The sequence below is a fragment of the Enhydra lutris genome, unplaced genomic scaffold (assembly GCF_002288905.1).
Source record: "Enhydra lutris kenyoni isolate GAN:26980312 unplaced genomic scaffold, ASM228890v2 scaffoldscaffold24, whole genome shotgun sequence".
NCBI classification, from domain to species: domain Eukaryota; kingdom Metazoa; phylum Chordata; class Mammalia; order Carnivora; family Mustelidae; genus Enhydra; species Enhydra lutris.
The window spans coordinates 26,827,469-26,852,404 of NW_019154108.1; the positions used below are offsets into that span (position 1 = coordinate 26,827,469).

The 24,936-nt window shown below is 46.6% G+C and overlaps 1 protein-coding gene across 1 annotated transcript in view; it reads left to right on the forward strand.

The window, feature by feature from the left end:
* Positions 1-454: 454 nt before the first annotated feature.
* Positions 455-24,936, forward strand: part of LOC111150683 (tenascin R) — a 200,689-nt gene continuing 176,207 nt past the window's right edge. The window contains exons 1-3 of the mRNA XM_022508231.1: positions 455-464; positions 916-919; positions 11,619-11,717. The gene's annotated coding sequence lies outside the window, so the exon portion shown is untranslated. The remainder of the gene's footprint in view (positions 465-915; positions 920-11,618; positions 11,718-24,936) is intronic.

The following is a 24,936-nucleotide window of genomic DNA, read 5'->3' on the forward strand; positions in this document are numbered from 1 at the left end:
GAACCATCCTTCTGGAGGCCATGTGGAGAATGCCTGGAAAGGGCTTGGCGGCGGGGGGGGTGCAGGAAACCCAGGGAGGAGGAGGAAGAGGCGGTGATGGAACAGGCAGCAAGAGCCCAGTGAGAGCGAGTGGCTGCGGGTGCGGAGGAGGAGGGGATGGTGGGAAGTGAAGGCTGGCCTGGACCCAGGCTGGTGGAGGAAGGGCGCAGAAGAGGAATTTCTAGTCTCAGTCTTTGTGGGCCAGAAGGGGGCACTTGTTTTCTGTCTTAGAGACCAAAGTTTCTAGGTCCAGGCCAGGGCTACCTGTCGGTGGGAGTAGACAGCCACAGCAGGCGGAGGAGAGCAACATTGTTGCTGAGCCACCAGCTCTCTTGGGGCAATGAGGTCTGCCTTGTGTCATCTCACGGCAAGGCTGACCAATGAAGGAAAATGGAAAATCTTTCCTTTCCCTTCACCACCCTCAGGTTCTGGTGTTTCTGGACCTCCTGGGAGTCCGGCATGACCATTCAAAAATTCAAGTCAAAACCTGGAGCGGAATGATCTAGAAGGTTACCTTTCAGATTCATTTTGTCTGGAGATGTGATCAGTGATACCTCCAGAAGGGGAGTCCCATGCTCAGCTGCAGAAGAGGAGAAGCCTGCCTGAGACTTCTTCCACAGCCTGTCTGTGGAAGGGCCCACAGCTCCTGAGTGTGTTGTCTCCCATGGAGCTTCTGTTATCAGAACAGTGCTCGATAGGGGGGCAACGGAAGGACTAGATGATGCTGGGATCACCGTGGTACTATTGTGATCTGAGTACAAAAGCAAAGAACACAAACCAAAGACAGTACCAGCTCCCTCCCTCTTATACATGTGAGACCCATTTGCCAGTGGGCATCTCCTTAGCTCTTATTTATCAAAGCACAGAAAGTATGAGCCAGGTTTAATTTGTCTTAACTCCATTTTTGATGGCCTTGTCATACTCCCTTTTTCCTTTTGATGTTCATTATGGTGGTCATTAAGTACCCCTTTCCTCTTGGTGTCCCAGACCAATAATTGAGGAGACTAATTCATACAATGGTGTGAGTGACTTTATGTTTTGTTTTAAAAATGCAAATCTCAGGACAGCTGGGTGTCTCCTTCGGCTCAGCAGAGAGTCTGCTTCTCCCTCTCCTTCTGTCTCTTTGTCTGTCTCTCTCTCTCTCTAATAAATAAATTTTAAAATCTTTATAAAAAATAAATAAAATGCAAATCTCTCTGAAAAGGGCAAATAGTAAGACAAAGGTATAAATCTAATAGTAGAAATTTGAGTTTCGGAGCAGGGACTTGGAGGGTATACGAATACCTTCCAATCATACTATGTAAGCAACTGCCTGGCCTAAAGATGAAGCTTCTTGGTTCTGACCCATCCCCAGAAGGTTTCTTTAGAATGTCAATGATGCAAATCAGAAAGGATCTCACACGCAACCTCGCCTCAAGGAAATGGATTTCAAATAAGGATTCAGGATTTGCCAGGTCTCTGTTCAACTGGCCCTCTCAGCCTTGAATGTTCTCTCCCATTTCTGAGCCTTGGCACTTCTCCATTCATCCAATTGCGCTCTGCTGTGAGCCCTCCCAGGGCTCATACCTTCATTAAACTCTTGACACAGAAGCCCCACGAGTAGAGCTTTCCATACACACAACTGTGTCTTCCCTAAGGACTGTGATCTTTCTCGAGAGCCAGAATCATTTCTTATTCATCTCTTTATCTTCAGTGATTTTCAGCTCTGGCAGAAAATAAGGGATCAGTAAGTGGTTTTTGTTTCTGTTGTTCCTTTTGGGTTTGTTCTCCTTGTCTTTTCCCTGGGGAGGGCTGCAGATGGATGAGTGCGACTCGGAAAGCGGGGTGGGATTTTGTTTGGGAGCCTCCCCCCAGAATTTCTCAAGGCCGTACTGTCTATAGTGACCAGGCCTTCCCTGGGGAGATGAAATGAAAAAGTCACAATTTGTGCCTTTGAGGAACTCACCATGTCAGTTTAAACGTAGATATGAGAGAGTGAGAAAGTTGAAAGTGTGGTTTTCCTCCTAGCCCATGCTAAGATCAGTAACTTCCCTGGAGGCCCAGAGAAGCTGCAAGCATCAGAGGTGGTCCTGACTTCCCTCCTCCCTCTGACCCCGGGAGTATTTGGAAATGTGTGTGTGGTGGGCCAAATGCCAACATAGGTTGAATTGAGGCAAGTCATGAAGATTGCCCAGCAATCCCCTGCATAGTATCTCCCCAAAAGAATCAACCCCACCCCAATCTCTAAAACATAAGGCTAGATAACATTGGCTCATACCGGGACAGGTTTTTAGATCAAATTTTAATTTTTGAACATTTAGAACAATTAATGAAAGTAAACCTTCGTTTTCTAGGATCTACTTCATGCTAAACCACCGTCAGTACTCCCCTGCACTAGCGTGAACTCCCCCCCACCTCCTCAGGTCACGCTGAGACTGAGCTTCTACTCAAGCCACCATAGCCCCAGGGACAGTGCCCTGGTCATCACACTGCCAGGGGCACACTGTTCCAATCCTGTACTTCCTTTTCCCATTTCCCCCAAGTCCTGCATCTGAGCAGAGTAAGTTTGGACACTCCAGCCCTGATTGTCCCGATTGCCTTGTTCTGGTCTTATACCCAACTTCCTGGTCTACTCCTACATGCACGAAGCTCTTGACCTCTGGCTTTGCCTATCCTATTTTGCCCTGGTTCAGATATGTTAAATATTTGCTACTTCTCCAGATTTTGATCTTGGACAATGTCACCCAAAAAAGAGTCATCCCACTCAAGATGACAACGGTGCTCTCACTGGATTTAGACCATTGGTTTAATCCGTTTCGTGTTTGACTAGGTGACTCCCCATGTCCTGCCTCGGGTCACAGGCCTCAAGAGCAGGCCCTGGCCCACAGAAGTACCTGGCCTGCCCCTGATGAAAGAGAAGGACTCAGGTTCTGTGTCTTCTGCTCAGAGTTCAAGTCCTGTGTCCTCCCTGCTCATGTTGACCAATGGGGAAGCCATGGAGCTTTGGCTCACAACTCAACTGAAACCAGAGAAGAGCTCGTCCTCAAATGCCTGGGAGGTTGACCTTGTGCCACTCTAGCAATCGATCCTCCTTAAATTGTGGATCCAAGGGACACAATGATATGTAACAAATTAAAACAGAACTTGTTCCAAGGAGACAAGACACCCTGGGCCAGTCCTATAGTTGTGGTCAGGCCCTTTGAGGAGAAATTGGCTATCACTGAGGAAGACCAGAGAGCTGCCATCAGAGAAAATATACTCAGCCTCTGGCCCTGAGGGTGACACCTTTGCCAGCCAAGTCCTGGCTTAGCCGATCAGCTGCCCGCAGGAGCCAGTTAAGGGAAAGAAGACATACTCCCGTCCCTCCACACGAGCAAGGTGGGGTTGTTTATCAGATGAAGAGAAGGCCAGGGCTCACCCTAAATCCAAAGCTTTCTCTTTCCCTTTTTTGGACTCATTTTCGCTCCTTCCACTGAGGCAAGCACACCTCCTCAGGCAGGAAATTACCCTGGTGATAGATGTCTGGCAAATGCAATGCAGCCCAGCTTAGTGCTCTCCAAGGGGAGCCCAAGGGATGCCCTTCATACCAAGGGGTGGTATGGAGTTTTGTGATCACTTAAGCCCAGTGCACCTGAGGCCTCCTAGTAATGAAGCATCCATCTGTGTTGGGCTTTGGTCCGCAGAACCTTCCACTCCCTTTATATGCTGGGAGGCCATGGGCAAAGAGGTAGGAAAGGCCAATGGGGCAGGGAAAGGGCAGAGTGGGTGCCGGGAATAGGGACATTCTGAATAAGAACAACCAGTTGGCCAAAGAGACATGCTGCCTCCCCAGGTGAGGCTGGAAGATAACAAGTTGTGGGCAGGGAGGACTTTGATGGCTGAGATGCTATAATATTTGCCAGTCAACTTTGTGCTGGAAATATAATCCCTTAATTCTACTACCTTGGGCACTCCAGAGGGATAAATAAAGAAAAATGGCCCAGGCCCTGTCCTTGCGGTATTTGCATTCCAGTTGGAAAGGTCAAGCACACGCCATCAAACTTCCAGGCAACACACTTCTATCCGGCATGGCCACACACAAGCAAATGAAGTAGCACATGCAATATTGACCCATCTGGGGAACCAAGGGAAGGACAAAGGAGGCCATCTGCATTCCACCTGCCTGAGCTCTTAATCAGCTCTGCCACTTAGAGGCTGAATGACCTTGGGTGAGTTACTTAGCCTCTTTATGTCTCCATCTTCTGACTCTAAAATGGGGAGAGTAGCAGCACTTTTTTCGTAGGCTTTTAGAAAGGATTCAGCAGGACAAAGCACAGAAAGCCCAGGGCCTGGATCGGGGCTGTGTCAACACATCCAGTGCGCCCCACCCCCCTTAAGCCAGGACCACTGAACCCTTGTCACGTCATGGACCTTTTAGCCTGCTGAGGTCTCTGAACCCCTTCTCAGAATAACAGTATAAATGCATAAAATAAAATATACAGGAATAGGAATTCTAGAGGAAACTGCAATTTTATTGATATGCAGTTATCAAAATACTAAAAAACCAATTTTGCTGTATTATATGTGTAATATATGTGCTTCTTTATTGACACAGTAAATAACCAGATTTGCTGGCAGCTCTAATAAGTACTATAATTTTAAAATAGTAATAAGCTTGAACAATATTTCAACCTATCTGCAACAAATGTAATGAGACATAAAAATATCTGTGATTTCTATTGGAGACAAAATTACAGCTACTGCTAAGACTATCGTGACTTGTTGTCTACATTTAAAATTAGAGGGACTTTTAAATTTTTGTTAGAGGTTGGTGAAAAGACAGGTATAATTTTCTTTTTTTCCATCTAAATTCACAGACTCTCTATGAACTCCCTGCCAAGCACCATCGCTATAAGACTTGATAAAATAAGTCACAACCGTACTCTCTAAATTTTTAAAAATCACACTTACTTTCGCACTATTAAAGCAAAATAGAAACATAATAGGAAAGTTAAGAAATTTAGATTAAGTGGGAAAAGACAAAGGAAATTAAAAAAAAAAAAAAAACCAACATGACCTGGCGAGAACCACAGCTAACAGTTTGACTTGTAAAGCTCATTGTTAATCCTTCTTTCATACACGGAATCTCCTCGTCCTCCAGTTATTAAATTGCAGCGTTGCTCAGAAGGATGTCAAGGAACGGCGAATGCTCAGTAAAGAACCAGCTCAAAGCACCATGAATGCAGGCCAGAAACTACAGGCAGCCTGGTCCTAGAAAAGGAGCTTTGCCCTTTAACAGCCCAGCCCCCCCAGAGGCAGAGCCAAGTGTCAAGAAACAGAGCCAGGGGGACACGCCGGAACTTTCCAGCCCCACACGTAGGAGCTATCCCACTGATCTCAAAGCTCGCGTTAGACCGGATGAATGATCGCACGTTGGAGCTATGAATTGTGACTAATGAAAATTACCCACTTGGTGAGTGATATTGACTAGGCTCCAAACTTGCCAGATGCTCAGATCAGATCCCTGATACAGGTAGGCAGAGCAGGAGGGCTTTCATCTGAAAAATCCAGCTGGGCATAGTGATAATGAGGTAGCCAGGCACCTAGGAGGCGTTGCACAATCTCTACAGACACCAGACACCTGGGGACAGAGAAGGACCCTAGTGTCACCCTGCATGATCCCCTGTGGCCCCAGCGTGCCGCTGTCTCTGGGGTGAAAAGCTCGTCTGACATAGATTCGGCTGCCGAAGGTCACCTCTGGAAGACTGAAGGTTTGGAGCGGCTTGTGGGGGTCCCTGCGAGCACCCGCAGAGGACCCCCTGTGTGTAAGCTCAGAAGAGGGCGGAGGCCAAGCCCCAGCCTCCTTCCCCTCAGTCATGTGAGCAGTGGCCTGGGTCTGCGCTCTTGATTTGTCTGGCTTCCTGTGGCAACGCAAGGTTGTGAAGCTGCCCACCACCAACTTAAGGCCTTTCTGCCCCTCCCAGAAGGAACTTCCGTGAGACAGGGGCCACCATCACTAGAGCAAGGTTGGAAAGCTCCTCCCTTCCCTTCTCCAGCTCAGATCTTGGAGTGATGTCCTTTTCTGACCTCCAAACAGAGACCTTCCTTGAGGAGAGGGGGAGCAGAAGAGTGTTCATGAAATGCTGTCCCCACAGTCCTCACAATATGGACGTGAGCTTTCCTGGAAGGACCGGCCATCCCAAGGAGACGCACCCGCTTCATCCATCCTTAGCTAAATATCACAGCCCAGGATAACAGGCCAGCAAAACTCCTAAGTGCAAGACACTGCCAAATTTCAAAATGTTTTTAATAAAACAATGTGGAAAGGGCAGACTGCTCATTTTGATTCTCCACTGGGTTGCTCAATTAAAGCTGAAATTCTGGGGAATCTTGAACCACCCTGACCATATTTTCCATTAGTAATAATGATAAAAGATAATTATTGAGCCTGTCTGTCAGATACCTAGACACCCGCACCTCCACTTAATTAATTGCTAATTAAGATATGAAAGAAGTGCAGTGTCTCTCACACATCCTGACTTTATTAAGCCTCAGTCAATCTTCCTCAGGGAAAACAAACTTAAACCGCCAAGGCTGAATCCCTTCCTTGGATTTGGAAACTATAGCTGGAGTGCGCGGGAGGGGAGGCAGAACGGAAGGCGCACACCGAGTTGGGGTCATTTAACTGTCATTCAGATGGTGTCTCATTACCCTGAAGGGAAAGAAAGAGGGAGAACAAAAGAGCCCCTAACAAGTTTTGAGTTCCTACCTTCTGCCACACACTGAGCTAAGCCTTTTCTCTTTATTGTCTAAATTAATCCTCATAGCAAAATTCCATCCTCTTCCCTTTCTTTCTCCATGGAGATATAAGACACAGAGATGCTTTCTTTTTCTTTTTCTTTTTTTTTTCCTCCCAGGTCTTTATCATTCCTGATAAAGGCAAAAAGGCATCATGGTAGCCAGCTTTGAAAATGATCCCCAATTATGCCTTACGTTCTGGTGTTCACACCCTTGTGTTATCTCTTCCCACATTAAGTAGTGCTAAGCTATGTAACCATTAGGGTGTTGCAGAAATGATAAGGTGGATCATACAAGACGAGCTAGCTTCCCCCCGGCTCTCTCTTGGATCCCTCACTCTGGAGGGAGCCAGACATGCTGGGAGGAACACACAAATAGCCATGAGGAGGCCCACGTGGGGACACCTTCGGCGACAACCAGCATCATCTGAGTGCGTCCCCACGGAACCAGGGCCTCCCCCTAGCAAGTCTTCACAGGATTACAGCCTTCACTGACATCTCACCTGAGACTTCATGAGACCTTGAGCTTGAACCACCCAGATAAAGCGCTTCGGAATTCCTGACCCACAGAAACCACGAGATAATAATTGTTTATTGTCTTAAGCCAGTGAGTTTGGGAGTAACTTTTATATGGCGATGGATAATGCATTCATTAACTTTTCACATCCTTCTGAATTGTAATGTCTTGCCAATACCAATGGGTGGGAGAAATCCTTCTAAAAAACCTTCCAGTGTGTAGGCCTGAGACTAGGACCCTCAAATAGTAGTCATTCAAGATTCCTTCTTATAGGAGACTTTGCGAGTTTAAGAGTGGAAAATGGGTCAGATCACCCATAGTTGCCTCAACTTCCCATTTGTTCATTAGGAGGACTAAGTACAATTTTTGGCCATTGTTCCAAAAATCTGATCCATTTTCAGCAACTGACCACTGTAAGAGAAAAAGTATGAATTAATGATACTTTAGCCTATTGGATGGTCTTGTCTAGAACTGACTGGCATCCTTGCAATCCCATGGCTATTTCTGGGACATCTTCAGCAATTTGCAGTAAACAAATCCACACCACCCAAGTGCCAAGGGTTATGCTGGATATCAAAACAAACTGTTTTTATGAAATCTGAAACCCTGGCAAGTTTTCGTTTCTCTGTCCCATCCAGCCTGGCAGTGCTGTTCTTCTACCCATGATTTACCTAGGCTGAAGGGCAAGAAGACACAGGACTTTGGAGGAAATCTGTGCATGGGGTCAACCAGGCATCATGGGTAGCACTGCCCAGAACACCCATGTCCCCAGATCCTGCCTGGGCAGTTACAGGCAGGGAGCCCAAGCAACAAAGTCCAGGCCCAGACCCTCAGGTTGCTGGACTCACATTCAGAATAAGAGGGCTCAGCTCTTGATGCAGAGAGAAAATATAGTGCACATTTTCTGGACATATTTCATAGGAAAATTATTTTTTTCAAAGATGAGCTCTTACAAGCTGGCCCCAGTAAATGGCTATCCAGCCAATGTTGTGCATAAAGGGCAGAAGGGCAGGTATTTGAGTGGGTTGAGAGAATGAACAAAAGAACACATCGATTTGCTCAATTTGCTGGGGAGCCGATCGCCGTGCTCCTTGGCTGTGTGTGTGTCTCCTGTGGTCCCTCGGTCCTCCACAAAGCGTGTAGGCTGAACGGACCTACCTGCATTAGGTATTTACCCAACAGCTTTGCCTCGGAACTCCTTACAGGGAGCCATTGCTCCTGTCGTGACCCACCAGCATCCATTTCTGTTATAACAATCATTCACCTCGTCGCCAGTTATATGAAAATCTACTCCAAGACGGTGCCTCCGTGTGGTCTCTCCAGGGCTGTCTGGCTTGCTCATCGCATCCAATGGGTCTGTCTGTGAGGTTATGAACGTTGTATCTGCAGGCTGGTGTATCAGGTTCAATATGAGCTTCTAGAACACAGCAAGTATGGTCACGACTTCAAGAAGACCAGCACACACTTGCTCAGATTTAATGTGGCCATGGCTCAGCCTACAATTTGAAACCTGTTTAAAAAAAAAAAAAAAGCTAGTTAAAAAATAAAATAAATAAGTAAATAAATAAAAGCTAGTTACATGGGAAGGACTAGAATGCAGGGGCCCCCACGTTCTAGTTCTAATTCTCAAAATAACTGTGTTTGCCACCTGTCCCCATGAGTGAACCTCCACTGTTGTAACTCCCATCTAGGCTCTCTCTCCCTCACAGGCAGGAGCTCCTTGAGGGCAGAGATTGTGTCCCCTTCTTGTGTCCCCAGTGCCTGCCACAGACCCGGCTACTCAGAAGGTCTTAACAAATGGTTGCTGCCAATGACCAAAACACCAAATCAGAGCGTCCACCCAGAGTCGCAGAGGAATACATGTGGTTAGATGAGCGTGAAGGAAAGGACGGAAGCCTACACCCCATGCTGTCAACATGGGAGCTGAGGGGAATGTGGGTGGTGCGGGAGGGGGAGTAGGTGGAGAGAGGCAAGCGATAGAGGAAAAAAAATAAGGATATGGCACCAAAAAAGCCTCGATGGATGATACCACCCTTTTTGTGAAAGTATGTGTGTGTATGCATAAGCAAATGAGCGAAAAAAGGACGAGGATCATATGTTAAGTCAAAACAAGTTGCAGAGAATTTGGGTTAAACACTATAAACAAAAACGTCCTATATCTGTGTACCTATGCCTGATTGGGTTTCGATGACTAGGTTACTGGGAGGGTGTGTGTTGTGGGTGCCGTAGGGCACTACCCCACAGGGCGCTCACCCGTCGGGTCCTGGGAGTGTGGGCAGCTCACAGGCTGGGTTCCGGTCCACGAGTTGCCCTCAGCCACAGGAAGCTGCTTTGCCCAACGTTGTGCCTGCTGTCCCCATGGGGGCAGCCAAAGGCAGATGGGGTCCAAAGGTCGTCCCTCATCCACGGAGGACAGCTCCCCAGCTCCCTCTGGCCGATTCTGCTTCCTGTACTCCTCCGCAAGAGTGTGCCCCAGTGACTCTTTAGTGCACGCGATCTATTCCAGTCTCTTTCCAGGGAAATTGACTCATGACAGTGTGGAAAAATACAGGCTGGTCTATTAAAATGTGACACTGAGGGGCGGAGGTTGCTGGGGAATGATTAGCTTTTTCCATGTACATCTTCATATTGTTTTACTTGGTACTGTGAGCGCCTATCACTTTTATAATTCTGAGACTATCAAACAAAGGCGTTTAAAATGTAGTAAATGAATATACATTACTTAAAAGAGTGAGTGAGTAGGCTTACACCTAGTTGGAAAAAATAGGTAATAAACCAGCACGTGGAAGGAATCGATTTTTAATCAAGGACATTGAAGGGGATTTTGCTGACTTGTTTGGTGACTTTTGACTTAATTGGTTCAAAAGAGATTGAACCAGCTTTCTGAGAGTGAAGTCATCACCTCTTAGGGTGAGAAATAAAGGGTCAATGGGTAGAAGCAAAAAGGAGAGGGATTTTTCATTCCACGGAAGAAGAAAATTTCTAATATCAGCGTTCTCTGCCAGAAAAATGAGCTGTAAATTTGTGCAGCCACTGTGCAAATCACACTGACCAGAGGAAGTGCAATTATTCCATTTGGTGAGCAGTCGGATTAGAACAGGAGGAGGAAACCCCTAGCATTTATGTCACTTCCAATGCTTCCCCTTCCTGGGCACTGACCAGTTCTCCTATAAACACTCCCCTTCCCGAAGATGCAGCCTCAGAATCTTTCCGAACCCCACGCTCCAAGCAGCCCCTACTAATAGACTGATGAAATCTATTTGCCTTCCAGAACTGGATGATCTTTCCACTTCTTCCAATCCTCAGGCTCCAGGAGGGTCTTCCCTGGGTAGATTAATTTATTTAGGAAGAACTTAGACGAACAAGCCTAGACTGTCGCCAAAGCCTTGTTCTTTCCTCCCCCCAGAGCTAACTGATTTTTACAATTACATAGGAGATCCCTAAGGCTCGGTGTCCCCTTTGGAGAAGTCTCCGAGGATTTGTGGGAAGAAACCCAAGAGGGCATAATCACGTCATAATGGATGGTGTCGATGGTCCCTGGGAATTGTGCAGGGGGAGCCCTGGTCCAAGTTCTGCATGGGAGCCATGTTGGACAGATTGGCAAAGGGCTGACACAGATGCTCTCCGCTCACCGTAGATGCCACTGCTTCCGTAAAGGGTGGTTCTAGCATGACAGGATCGCCCTCTGCCCCCCGCCCCCTACATCCATTTCCTCAATGAGTATTTGGTGAACTTCTCTGTGCTGCATCATTCACGGGAGGAGAGCCAAAGCAGGCATCAGGACAGAGGGTCCAGAGGGAGAAGAGCTCAGATGAGGAGGCTAACAGTAAGTGGTAACTTCCATGACCCAGAAATGCATGAGTGATGCAGACATTAGGCACAGAAGAGGGGCCCCGGATTGGGGGCAATGGGCATCTTCCTGTCGGAAATGCCCGGCATCCATCATCATCAGATCGCCGAGGCATGTTACCATAGCCACCTGCAAAGATCTCAGAATAGTTTTATCACATAAAACACATTTCTGGATTTATACTCATTCTGTAGAACTTTTTCCTTAAATACTTACCACTTTATGGCAAAGCCATGAGAATGAACGAAAGAAAATTAGCAAAATAATAGAACTCTCTGGAAAGGAAACAAAATAACTTTATATACCAGTTTTCTTCGTTTTCGGCATCCACACGTGTACCTCCAAGTTTACTGAAAGGGAGATATGGTGGCTGGGATGGAAAGGGAAACAGAGGAAAACTGAGGCTCCTTATTTGGCAAACATCAACATCATTCTTCCCTCCCTATTCCCGTTTCAGGTGGACCTGGCATCACGCCTGCACAGAGGCCAGGTCTCTTGGAGTCAGGAGTGAAGAGCGTGTGGGAAACAGAAGACATCGCAGACCCCGTCGCTAAAGGTAGTAATTCCTGTGAAACTTTCACCGTCCATCCTTGCGATGGCCAGTTCGAGGCTTTCGCTTGTGACCAGGAACTAAGCCTCTTTGTCACTGCAACGACAGCCTGGGGGGCAGCCTCCGTGAAACGAAGTGCTCAAATGTATTAGCTCCCCTGGGCTTCATGGCATCTCGGAAAAAGCTGGGGAAACTGGCCATCAAGGTTTTGGCTTTTCATAAAATATTTCTGAAATGCATTTCATGATGGGGTCAGTAATAACAGTGTATTTTTATTCTCTGTCCCTCCGAGAGACTAGGCTTGATTCCCAGCCCAACTGTGCCTGCCCTGGGCTTGCAGGAATCATTGCTAAATTATTCACCAGCCCGACTCAAATTTCTGGAGTTCCAAAACCTCTAATAAAGTATTATGAAAAAATATCCATCTCTTTATCTCTATCCATAACCATTTATATGACTAGAGGAAAAACCTGTCATTGTATTTCTTTTAATTTAAAAGCTTTCCTAATTCCTTTTCCACACCACATATATATGTCTAAAGAATTTTCAGGTTGAAATAATAACCTTCTGAAAAATGGTCCATGGGAGAAGGCTCTCAGGATTCAGAGTTGACAGGCACAGTGAATATTGTGCTCTCTTAATAACTTTCCCCGGCACTCGAATTTGACACACGGAATTGGGAACTTTTCAAATAGGTGTGGCCCTTTTTTATTGCACAAAACAATGATAATAGACCCACCAGCTTCTCTCTATCTGTTTATACAGTTGCTAAAATGTGTTCAGGAAATACTCATTTCCAACCTCGAACTCGTAATGTGCTCATTATCCATCCCAGCACTCTGCAACAAGAACGAGTCTATGCGGAACCCCCCACCTGAAGGAGTTCAGGCCACTCCCAGCCCACACTCTGCCTCCCTTGACGACATTTGGCTACAAAGTACCCCAGGCTGTTTAAGACAACTTTGAGCCTAGAAACTCACAAGAGACTTCAGCACATTAAGCTGGCTATCAGCCATTCACACTTTAGAGTAATTTGGTTAATTTGGTGCTTTTAGGCGAGCAGCTGGTTGAGATCAAATCCTCTGTATCCAAGTGGAGCTGGAACAGGGTGGACTATCTGGGTGGCAACTAAGGGTAGCTGTCAGGACAGCATCCCTGAAAATGTATTAAGATGAAGACATTTGTACTTACTAGGGCTCTGCTGAGAGAAAGTACTTTGCAGCTAAAGGAATGTTCCACAAACCACTTGCATTACAAGATTAACATCTCCCCCCTTCCCCAGACCCCTCATTCCGGCCAAAGAAACTTGCTCAAATAAACATGGTTGGTTTCTAAGCTGAGTTCTGAATGAGGTAGGTTCGACAGGCTGCCTGACAACCTTGCAATCTTGTAATTTATAATAAGAAATACATATTTGGTCTTCACAGTTTCTGGCACAGAGCTCCTAAAACCCTCCAAATGTCCTAAGTGATGATGGTGTAATTTGGAATGGAGGTGAGGTTCGGTGGGGTGAGGTCTGGAGCTGATGGCCAAGAAAGAATTCTCGAGATGTCTTTATAGTACAAAGTGGTGGTTTTATTAAAGAATGGGAACAGGACCCGTGGGCGGAAAGACAGCCAGCTGGCCGTGCTGGGGCATGGGGGTGAATGACTTCGTACTTGGGTATTGGAAAAGGGAGGTTTTCAAAAGAGCTTTCATTTGCTAAAGACCACCAATAAGATAATGGAGGCCTTGCCACTGTCAAGTTAATAAGGTAACCACCTTATTTCCCCTCTCGTAAAGCATTATAAGACAGTTGGGAGCTTCCCTGGAGGGACGTTATATTCTGCCTATCTCAGGTCCTTGTCTATGGGCTGCAGGTTATAAGGAAATTTTATCTTATTTATATGTCCTCCTACCTTTGTTTCCCACATCTCTGTGGATGGGTGGGTGATGTTAGGGCTCCAGGAAATTGAGTCTGTGGGTCTCCAGAAGTTAGGCTGGTAATAAGAACGCTTTTTTCTTGTGAATCACTAAGATATTTGTAAACTGAGGGAGACCCCTGTCTTTCTGGACTCTGATCTCTATCAGTTAACCACTTGTTTTTCTCTTCCCTTGGCTTTAGGGCAGCCAGGAGTGTCTGAGCAGTGTCACACACGTCCCATCTGGGAGTGTGTGTGTGGGGAAGGGGGACTGGGAGGTGTCATCTTATGCTTTGTCCTCAGCTTGGCTTCTGCTCCCTCATCAGTAAGAGCTATAAAGGCATCTTGATATTCATAACAAACCCCTTTCAGCCACACGCAAGTTATGTCACTGTGGGGACTTTGGGAACGCACCTGAGAATGAGCGCTGGAAACCAACGTTCAGACTGGAGTGTTGGAACTTTCACTTCTCTGGGGAGGGGAGGGGGTTTGGAGACTGAGTTCAATAACCAAAGGCTAATGATTTAACACATCACACCTGTGTAGTGAAACCTCCATAAACCCCAGAATGACTGGGTTCAGAGAGCTTCTAGGCTGGGGCGCCAGAATGTTGCCAGGAGCTGCCATGCTGGACCCACAAACTCCATACAGCCAGAAGAGCCTTTGTTCAGGACCTCGCCCTGTGTGTCTCTTCATCTGGCTGCTGATTTGTGCTCTTTAATATCCTTGGTAATAAACGGACAATCTAGTGAATAAACTGTTTCCCTGAGTTGCATGAGCTGGTCTAGCAAATTAATTGAACCCAAGCAGGGGCACATGGGACCCCCTGATTAAGAGCCAGTTGGACGCTCAGGGGAAGGGCACTCGCAGTTGGCATCTGACGTGGGGGCTGTCCTGCGGGTCTGAGGCCTCAGCCTGGGGACTCTGACACTGTCTCCAGGTAGGAGGTGTCAAAACTGAGCTGAATCGCAGCACACACAGCTGGTATCAGAAAATTGCTCCGGGGGGGGGGGGGGGGGGGGAGGACGGCACACACATTGGAATTGGTTTCAGAATTCCAAACCACATGGGAGCTGTAAACGCATCAGGCTTAAGCTCCATTTCAGGAGAGGACTGACAGAAGGTTTTGGGGCCAGGGATAGTTGAACCACTGCTGGACACGAGGGGCCTACCTCAAAGCCAGGGAACAACTCTCCAGGCAGGGGTGTGCGATCCTGCTGGCCCTCCCCACAGTGGAAACTCTCACAAGTCACCAGGATGCCTATTCAGAAGGAGTTCTCAGAAGTACCAGCTGCGCTGTTGATTAAATCCCAAAGCCACCTCCTGACCCCAAGGCCAGTCCATCTTTCCCTGCCAAGACTTGTCACATGTGTACAATTGACCTTGCAGGAGAGCAGTGGATGGTCCAGATTAGCCCTCTGCCCCGGTGGACGGACAAAGAGCTCTTCACCGGCTTGGGCTGGTGTTAAAACTGCAGACGTCCCACCGTCCCGCCTGCAGGTCGCCTCATGGCTCCTTGGCAGGTCAGAGCGGGGCTCACCAGGCTGGTCTGAAGGGCCTCGCTTGGCCTGCTGCTATCCTACCTTCATTCCCCGTGCATTTGAAAGCAGCTTATTTTAAAAGCTGATTAGAGGAGCCTTTAATAACATTAGAATTTAAATGGCCCCAGATAGGCTTTCAGCCTCCTGCCAAATTGAGATAAATGTGATATTTGGGGAGCTGAGCTCCCAGCTTCATGGCTGCTCTGGACGGCAGACAGGTTCTGAAGCACGACTGCTCCTATGCTTTTCTGCGGCCTGAAACCAGGTTTGTGCGCACCTGCCAGGTCCCTTTTATCTTGAAAGGTCTGGGAGCCTGCGTAGAGATGTGTCTCTGTGATCATGCATTATTAAGGAAAGGTCAGGTGGGGACAGCGGCACAGGACAAAGGTATAATCTCTGTGTGATACTCTGTGGGGGAAACTTCTGTCTGTGATCCCACACCGACAACTTTCGGTTCCAGGCAACAAACGCTGATTGAACCACTAGCTGCTATGTAGTCATTTAATTCAGTATTACTATTCCTAATACCTGACTTGGGCCAAGAATCGTATAAAATGGTCAGAAGGTTTCATCTTGGCGAATACGGTCAGCTCCCCTCTGTAACTCCCACAGGTGCCTTCAATGCCAGGAAGGGGACACATACTTTGGAGTCCATCTAGGTGTGACTGCCTCCCAGTGTAATACTCTGCTGTACATTTTAGAAAAAGTCAAAAACGGAATGGGGGGGGGGTGGTGGGACCCCACCAAAGGTGAGCATGAACCGATAGTTAAACGTTGAGGTCGTGTTTTCCCTCCACATCTTGCAGTTTATGTGGGAAAGATGTACCCACACTGGGTATCCGCCTCTCCCTGTGCAAAGCCCGGTGCCAGAGGAATTGCTCCTCCTCTCAGAATGCCCCTGCAAGGTCGTCCTCTTCAAGTTGCTGTATTTACCCTGTCTCTCTGGAGAGGAAGCGTTGCTCCTCCTTCTACGGCTCATTCCTCCCCCGAGCTCTCAGTCCCTTCCCTGCCCCATTCTCCAAGGCTGACAGCCAGCCATGTCCCTTTCCTCACTCACATCTCCTCTCACTTCCGTTACTTCCTCCCCTTCTGTTTAGGAACAAATCCTTGGTCTCCATTAAAGCAAGCAGACAAAAACAGCTTTGCCTTGATTTTGTGACTCTCTCCTCTTATCTGGAATTCTGTGAAGGAATAGCCTAGATTCACTTCTCACTATATAGCCACTCCTTCCTCCATGTATCACAGTACATCCCACCTGCCCAAGCCACAGGCTCACCTTAATTTTGCAAACGTGCACAGAGTCCGTACTACGTGCCTGGCGCAGTCTGGATCCTGACCACAAGGACGATGCTCTTTTAGGGCAGACAAGCCTGCGGCTCCCTCCCCAAATTACAGAGCGATGGGCTAGTGAGCTGATGGGGTCACATACTAGAGAAGCAGAATGGGAGTCATCAGCCCTGTCTTGGGGGCAGGGGGGCAGGGGACAGCAAGGAATGGGCTCTAGGAGTTCTCCATGTGAATGGAGAGCCCAGGAAGGGAGAATAGTAAGGGAGGGGCATAGTCCAGGTCCAAGGTCACCGAGGCACCACAACGTGTAGATGGCACTATGTACATGACAAGAGGAGGGGCATGGAGGCCACAGAGGGTGACAGACAGTCTTCAAGAATGAGATCCCCCCAAAACTTCGACTCTTTCTTGCAGACACTGGAGAGGTCCAAGCCAGGGAGGGTCGTAATCAGATTTCCTTTTACAAAGTCCCCTGAGAAGCATCGTTTAGAGGGGGGAGCTCTGCTAAGCAGGTACTCTCATCGTCCAGATAAGAGGTGACAGAGGCCTGAGCTAAGAGGGGCCTGGGATGAGGACAGGGGATGCTAGATGCTAACGCAATCTCCTCTCTTCCCCACGTATCTCATTGTGCGTCCACCTGAACAGAAGCTCTCTCCCTGCTCGAAACCTGGGGCATCCGTGATGCTTTTCTTCTTGTTCTTGCTCCCCTTACGTTATAGTCATTTGTGTATTTCTCTGATTTTCCTCATCAAATTGTATTTTCATCAGTCTTTCCTCAAATTACAGCACCTTGTTCCTAGTAAGAGCTGAAGAAAAGGTTATTTAGTTGAACTGAATTTTCAAGAGCTTCAAACCATGAATAATTGAGGAATCAGCCATGTATAAGTGCTTATCATTTACATAATTGTGTAAACAAGCTGATAAGAATTTTTTCCTCCATTATCGCAGAATGCCCCATTGTCTTCTCAGTTCTCCAGATTTCAAGGAAGTAGTAAGCAAGTATTCTGTAACCCACGGAGGTGGCAGAGGCAGGCCGTGTCTGCATCTTACCTCCAGGGCAAGGGGAGCGGTCGCGGGCAAGGAACAGATGATCGCATTGATTGGAAACGAAAGCCATGTATAAGTATTGAGAAATACGCTGTCTGCAGAGACAGAGAATTGTGGAGCACACGGCATGATGGGACCCGTGCACCGAGTCCCGAAGGTCAATGTGCAGATACAAATTGATTAAGCTAAGTACTTACCGAGATTGCTTTCCAACACACTGATGAGAATTGATCATAAGCAGGACCCATATTTACAGCGAAAATGCTTATGTAAAGTTACCCTTTGGTATGTCACCAAAACAAATTTAAATGGTCCAGATTTTTTTTTCCCCAAAGTGAAAGAACTTTCAGCGTAGTTAATGAATGCATTGTAAGGAGTCCGCCAGCATTTAGTTTCGTGATTATCTTGTCGTGTGGGGCTGATTGGCCCCGGAACAGCTTTATGGTGGCCTCTTTTCATAACCCTGAGGTTGGCCTCCCTCTCCTCCTCTTTAATTCCAAACCAAAGGACCCTGATGGGCCAGAATCAGTCCTACCTGATGTAGTACCCAAGCGGCCTCTGTTCCACACGACACCCAGCTCCTAGAAACCGGGAGGCAGAAATCCCCCCCACTGAGACTGCATCCAACATGCTTAAGCGGGACTGTGAGTGCTGCTAGCCACAGGCGCTTGAGTGGCAGGGAGGAGAAGGAAAGTAAAGCAGGTGGTCAGAAGGGAAGACCAGGCAGGGCGGGGGAAATGAGAGCAGGGTGCAGAAGGCATAGTTAGCAAGGCTTTATGGAGTAATTTTTATGTGTCAAATACAAAAGTAATGAGCCATGGGCCACACAAAACAGTACATATTGTGGTCCCTGAACCCAAGGAGCTTAGGATTTAGTCAAGAGGGCAATTGTACACCCAGAAAACAAATAATTTACCAGTGCATGACAATATAATGGTGTACTAAAATGTATAAATATAAATATATATTATATATATGTGTGTGCGTGTGTGTGTGTGTGTGTGTGTGTGTGTGTGTGTGTGTGTGTATAGATATATATAATGATATACTAATAATCCATCCTGGCATTGGCCGTGCTGTTACTGAGAACCGAGATAGAGTGAGTGTCACTGGTTCCGTGAAGTGGAGAAGAACAGGGCAGATGTCATGGAGAGGCCATGGGCATCGAGCCTGAGCCTGGAAAGGAGAGATGGTCCAAAGCCAGCAAGACAAAAGGAGCATGACACCTCAGACTTATGGAAAACAGTAAGAATAAAGGGAGAGGAAAACAGAGAGCTGGAGAAGGAAAAAGTTGCTGATGATGGTGAAGTTAGACGGACCTCAAGTCTTTCGGGCACCTGTGCCAACACTTGGATTGCCTTGGCCAAAGACCAATAATTCAGAGGCAGAAAGTACTTCCGTGGCCCCAGCAGTCTCTTGTAGACTTGGACCAGTGCCAGCCAATTTTTGTTGTCTCTGCAATCACAAAGTGAAGCATATTTTTCCTCGTGTTTACTCAAGAGGAATGTTGTTTACACTGAAAGCCTCACACACTTCAGGCTGATCTTTGACAACTGAATTCTCTTATTACTAACAATTGAGTGTAAAGAACCCACAGAAACTCCACAACAGAGGAGATGGCTTCATTAGCTCAAGGTTCCAGTGGCCTCTGAGAAATGAAGAGATTGGTAAATTAAGGATAATTTATTAGATGCGTTTCAAGTGGATTTTGTAAAGACAGAGGGATCTTGTCCACAAAACATATTTTGATGAGCATGGGGAAATCTCCCTGCCTCCACAATTACTCCTACACCCCACCCTCACTCTCTTTCAAATTTTAAGAAAATAAAATTAAACAAAATACCTGGTTCTGCCACATTGTCTAAAATTCTGTCATTGGAGATACATTCTTGTTGAGGTGTTGTCTCTCCCGGATGTCCTTTTGAAAAGGCAGGTGTCCCCAGAGAGACCTGTGTATCCACTCGTGATTTTATTACATTATTTTCTGTCTAAAGACCACAGGAGGAGGAAAATGCTTAGAAGAGGAGGAGAAGTGATGGTTTTTTAGAACATGGCATCCTGCTAGGTTAGACAAGATTGGGGGGGTATCTAATGCAAATGATGGATGGTCTGGATAGCTAAAGAACAGAAGGAGGGGTAAAAAATAGAACCAGAAGTGGGGAGGGGAAGGAGAGAGAGAGAATGAATCATGATGGAACAAAGCTAGAATCAAACTTTTTCCCCTCTGTAGAGTAGCCTGGAGCAGCCCTGACTGATGGGACGAATAGGTCTCACATCAAACTAGGGTATCTTCACGTGCTGCCTGTGAACTCAGCACTGCCTAAGATAGCAGAAGGAGGAAGGACAAGACCAGCATCGGGGCTACTTGGGAGGCTTTACCAGGTGCAGGATCTAGATACTGGTCCGCAGCTAAGTCAAGTCCAGCTGCAGCAAAACCACAACACGTCTTTCATGAGGTGCAGAGGAGAAATACCTAGAGCTCACCCCAGTGCTGAACAATGGTGGCTGTGGGCCAAGGGAGCTCCATGATTCCCAGCTGAGTCAGCAGATGTTGGGAAATGATTTAAGAACTTTGGTGAGGAAACTGTGAGAACTCCAATAATTTGATACCAGAAAAACACACACACCAAGTGTTCAGTCTAGGACTTTAGGGTTTCGTCTAGTCCAACCCTCATCTTCTAGCTGGGGGAAGGGGAGCCCAAGAAGAATCGGCATTCATTAAGTGCTTTCTATCTGTGAGGTGCTGTTTCAATTGCTTTTTATGTATCTACTCCTCCCAACAACCAATAACAATCAGTATTGTTATTATCTCCGTTCTACAGAGAAGGAAATTGAGGTAGAGAAAAACCAAACAATTTCCCCCCCATCAAACCACGTGGTGAGTGGCAGAGTAGGGATTTGAACCCACGCAGTGTGAGTCCAGAAGTCCTCCACACAAGCCATGCCCTGAAAGATTTGTCAGAGAGCACAGTCAGACACCAGCAAGGAAAAGCTGCTTCATGTAACATGAGGCCTGGCTGAGTGAGGTCAGAACGTAGGAATCACTTGTGGGACAGTGATGGCCTGTCCGGGAGAGGTTGTAAGCCACCTGGCGATTCCTTGTGGGAGCTGAAGCCCGTTCTGGAAGGGAAGCAGGCATGGCAGTAAGTCAGCTATCTCCCCATTAAAGAGAGGTGATTGATTGGTAGTGGGGCCACTGCAATAAAAACTGATAATTATTGAGAGAATGGCCAAGAAATGGAGGAGTAGATGTCCCTTTCCTAGAAGAGGAGGAGCTTGAGGCAATGAAATTGTGATTAGAGTATTGATGAGGTTTTTTTTTTAAGATTATTTATTTATTTATTTGACAGAGAGAGATCACAAGTAGGCAGAGAGGCAGGCAGAGAGAGAGAGGGGGAAGCAGCCTCCCCACCGAGCAGAGAGCCAGACCCAGGGCTCGATCCCAGGACCCCGAGATCACGACTCGAGCCAAAGGCAGAGGCCCAACCAACTAAGCCAGGCACCCCTTGATGAGATTTTGATAGTGATCAATGCCACAGCAATAGGCTTGGAGGCTGAAGATAAAGGGAGGGCCACGATTCATCAAGTCACTCACTCAAGCTCACCTCCTGAACGCTGACCTGGGCCAACTGCTGAATGTGCTGGAAAGGGAATGAGGTCTAGTCCACCATGAGATTACCACCGGATGGATAAAATAGAGCCATGGTAAACAACTCACCTCCCAGAAATATGAGAAATACACATATACATTGCCAGTTATGTGAATACGGTCTCAAACTGCATTGAGGAAGACATTGGTAGTTAGGATTCTGGAGTCAAGGAGACAACCATAACAGAGAGCCATGCAGATGAGACATTGGAGTCTTCAGACGAGGGTTATCACTGCCTGGTCTTCATGGAGCAAGACCCAAGGATGGAGTAATGAGATGTAAATAGGTGACAATGGCTGTAGAGAGGTCGCCTTGGTAAGAGCTTTTGTAGTCCCCTTGATCATGGGCAGTTTGATAGAGGAGAAGGAAGGGGAACCTTAATATTAATGGAGATGTTGAGTACATGCCTAGTGTGGCACCGGGATGCCTGTAGCTTTATCAAAGCCAAGCAGGGTCTTGTAGTGTAGAGGGGTGGATAAAGACGCTAAAATTGTTATGGGAACAATTATGACTATAACAGAGGTAATGACGAAGATAATGGATCTGTAATGAAAAGCCGGTGGCCGTAAAGGGGAAGGTGAGGGCAACTGGAATGTGGAGGGGCTGATAAGGGAGGCAATGGTGGTGATGCCAAAGCTAATGGACTTATAATGTAGATGATGCGGAAGGTAATGGAGTTATAATGAGGTGATGCCTACAGAGTGGGGCGGGGGGAGATGATCACCTTAATGGAAGCAGGAGGGACTGTGTGATACAGGTTGAGAATTATATGCAGAGCATGCGTCAGGTTGGCCACAGCTGTGGGTGACTGGGAACGTAATGAACAGCTACCCCCAAAGTTCTCATTACAGCAGGAGTTCTAATGGACCCTGGAATACGATAATGATGTTAATGGAAAAGATGATGACCTCCATGAAAACTAGGAGCCTTGTGATGGTATTTAGAAGTGCCTGTTTAGTGGGAGAGATGAGAGGAGAAATGGGAGTGGGACCGGTGTGGACATATTTGTAAATTTCAGGGTTGAGTTTCCTGAGGGCTGTTCACTAGACTCGTCCCCGTGGGTTACTTGTCTTAGTGCAGCTGCTCCTGCTTGTACGAGGCATTTGTCATGCATGAAGCAAGTCTGAGATGAGCAGACATGGCTGCGGCAACAATTCAAGCTTACAATCTAAATTTTGTTCCTAAATTAGGCATGACAACACACTAGCTCAGACAGAGCACTTCTGTGTGCAGATATGTAAACAAAATGTCTGGGAAATGCATGAGTTGCAGCAGAAATAAATGTATATAAAGGTTTTATATATATATATATATATATATATGTGTATATATATATATATATATATATATATATATATATATATACTTAACCATTAGTGCCTCTTCCAAATGAGGAAGTAGAAACTAAATTCTCCATGGTTCTCCAATTAACTTCTAAGACCTTAAAAGATAGCAAAAGTGTTGGTGGCAGCTTGTGCTCCTGGTCTGGCCAGGAAGACCCTGATGTGGGTTCTGCAAAGGGATCTGGGGAACTGGCATTCACAAGGGTCCCTAGTGCTACTGTGTTTCTTCATAAAGCAATGTAGAGGTATGCGCAGAGTATAGACCATAGACCCAAGAACAAACAGATAATCCCAGACCCACATCAGGCATCCAGGAAACACAGGCAAAATGTATAGCCTATGATGGGAGCAAAGACGGCCAAATAGACTCATTGTCTATACAAGGAATTCTTGAGCATGGGACACAGGTGTTCTCTGCCTCCATCCTGTACCTGGATGCCACCTTTCAGGCCAACTCTATCCAAACCACTGGAAAAGCTTCTACAAAAATGCAGATTCCGGGGTCCCTCCTCATGGACAGTCTGATTCTGTTGATTAGGAGCACAACCTATGAATCTGTATTTTCAAAACTCCCCTGGAAATGTTCCCAGGTATCTACAGTGGGAACTACTGTCTAAGTGTCAACCCGTGGCTCTTAGAAGGCGCGTGTTAGGCAGGAGGTGTGGAAAGCACATTTCATAGGCATAAGCCAAACCAACATTTTGAGTAGATTTGAGTACCACTCAGAAGCTTCTCCTTCTCAATAGAAAATTACCTTCCCCCTGCCTACCTCTCCACTATACATGGAGTGTACCTTTCCCTTGATGAAGACAAGCACAATTGACTGAAGCCATCTCCCAGCAAGGGACTCCAGAATGCCACTATGGCAATAGGTAGCATTGGGCAACTGGACCCTATTTCCTCTAGAATAGAAGGAATGAAGCAGTGTAGGAACTGAAATGTGTGTGGTGGTGGGCGGTAGTGGTGGTAGGGGAGGAAATGGAGTGGCAAGGAGGGAGGAAAAAGGCCAGAAAAGATGTTTCAAGTACCTCTAGTTATGGAAACGGGTATGGATATAGAGGTGAGAGTTGGCACCGCCATGTTGTCTTTTGAAGATCTCTCCTGTCCAGCCCTCAGATGTACCATATTGTTCTTTAGAATTCCCAGGGATTAAAAAATGTTAATATTGGGAAATACTCAATTTATGTTTTGGGAAGTACAAATTGCTTCTGTCCTTATAGGGTATATAAGTCATGCACATGTATCTATGTCTACACCTAAATTAACCAAATTAGAAAATGGGTATAGGGGTGCCTGGATGGCTCAGTCAGATAAGGGTCTGATGACTCTTGGTTTTGACTCAGGTCATGATCTCAGGGTCATGAGATTCAGCTCAGAATTGGGCTCTGCCCTAAGTGTGCAGCCTGCTTAGGATTCTCTCTTTCCCTCTTCCTCTACTACTCACCACCCCCCACATACCACTCATGCATGTGCTCACTCTCAGAAAGAAAGAAAGAAAGAAAGAAAGAAAGAAAGAAAGAAAGAAAGAAAGAGAAAGAAAGAGGTACTAAACAATTCAGTTACAAAGAAAATGCATTCTTTCAATTGCTGAACAAAATGATAGAATATTCCTCAATACCCTGTGTCTTAATACTTCCGGCCCCTTCAACTCAAACTCTTAGGGAGACCAGGAATGTCCTGAAAGATTGCAGTACAAAGAAAAACTTAGGTCCATTAGCACCAGCTTGCCCAGATCTGTCTCAGGGACAGAAACCTAGAGCATTTACTCATGTTCCCTTACAGGAATAGTGAAGTTCAAGCCCTACTTGATCCACTTAGGACTAATTAACAAGCAATCAGATTGAGAATGTGATGGAAAGTGAGCTCGTGGGCACAGTGTAGGTCTTCTCCTTATCTGGTCACTTCTCTCACTCTCCCTGGTCACCATTCTTTTGAGAAAATGCACCCCCCCAGTCCTTTCAGAACTATGCCTCATGACAGGGATGCTGACCCACCACTTGAGAAATGCCACCTTCCTCCTGAGCCGTGTTGTCATTTGTTAGCTGCTAATCATTCATTAACCTCCCAGATACCTCCTGGAAGCCAGGACCTCACCTTCATTTGCAAAGGTGGTTCACTGGGTCCCCCTCTAATAAAATTACAACTTCAGGAAACAAATCATTTGTATCAAATACAACCCCATGGCTTCCTCTTATGTTAATCATTTCAGGCAGGTGCTATTAGGTAATTCAATCACTGGGCTACAGAAAGCAGCCACTGAATTAATGAGGAATGAACTCAAATTCTGAATAAGAGATTTTCTGAATAAATGGCTCTGAATGAAAAACCAGGAGCCAAGCCTATAATCACAGCAGATGACAACAATACAAAATTGCATATTAAACACAGTCCCCACTTCCATCTATTCTCAGTCCACAAACTCTTTTGGAGCCAAAAGAACATATTGCAACTGCCAC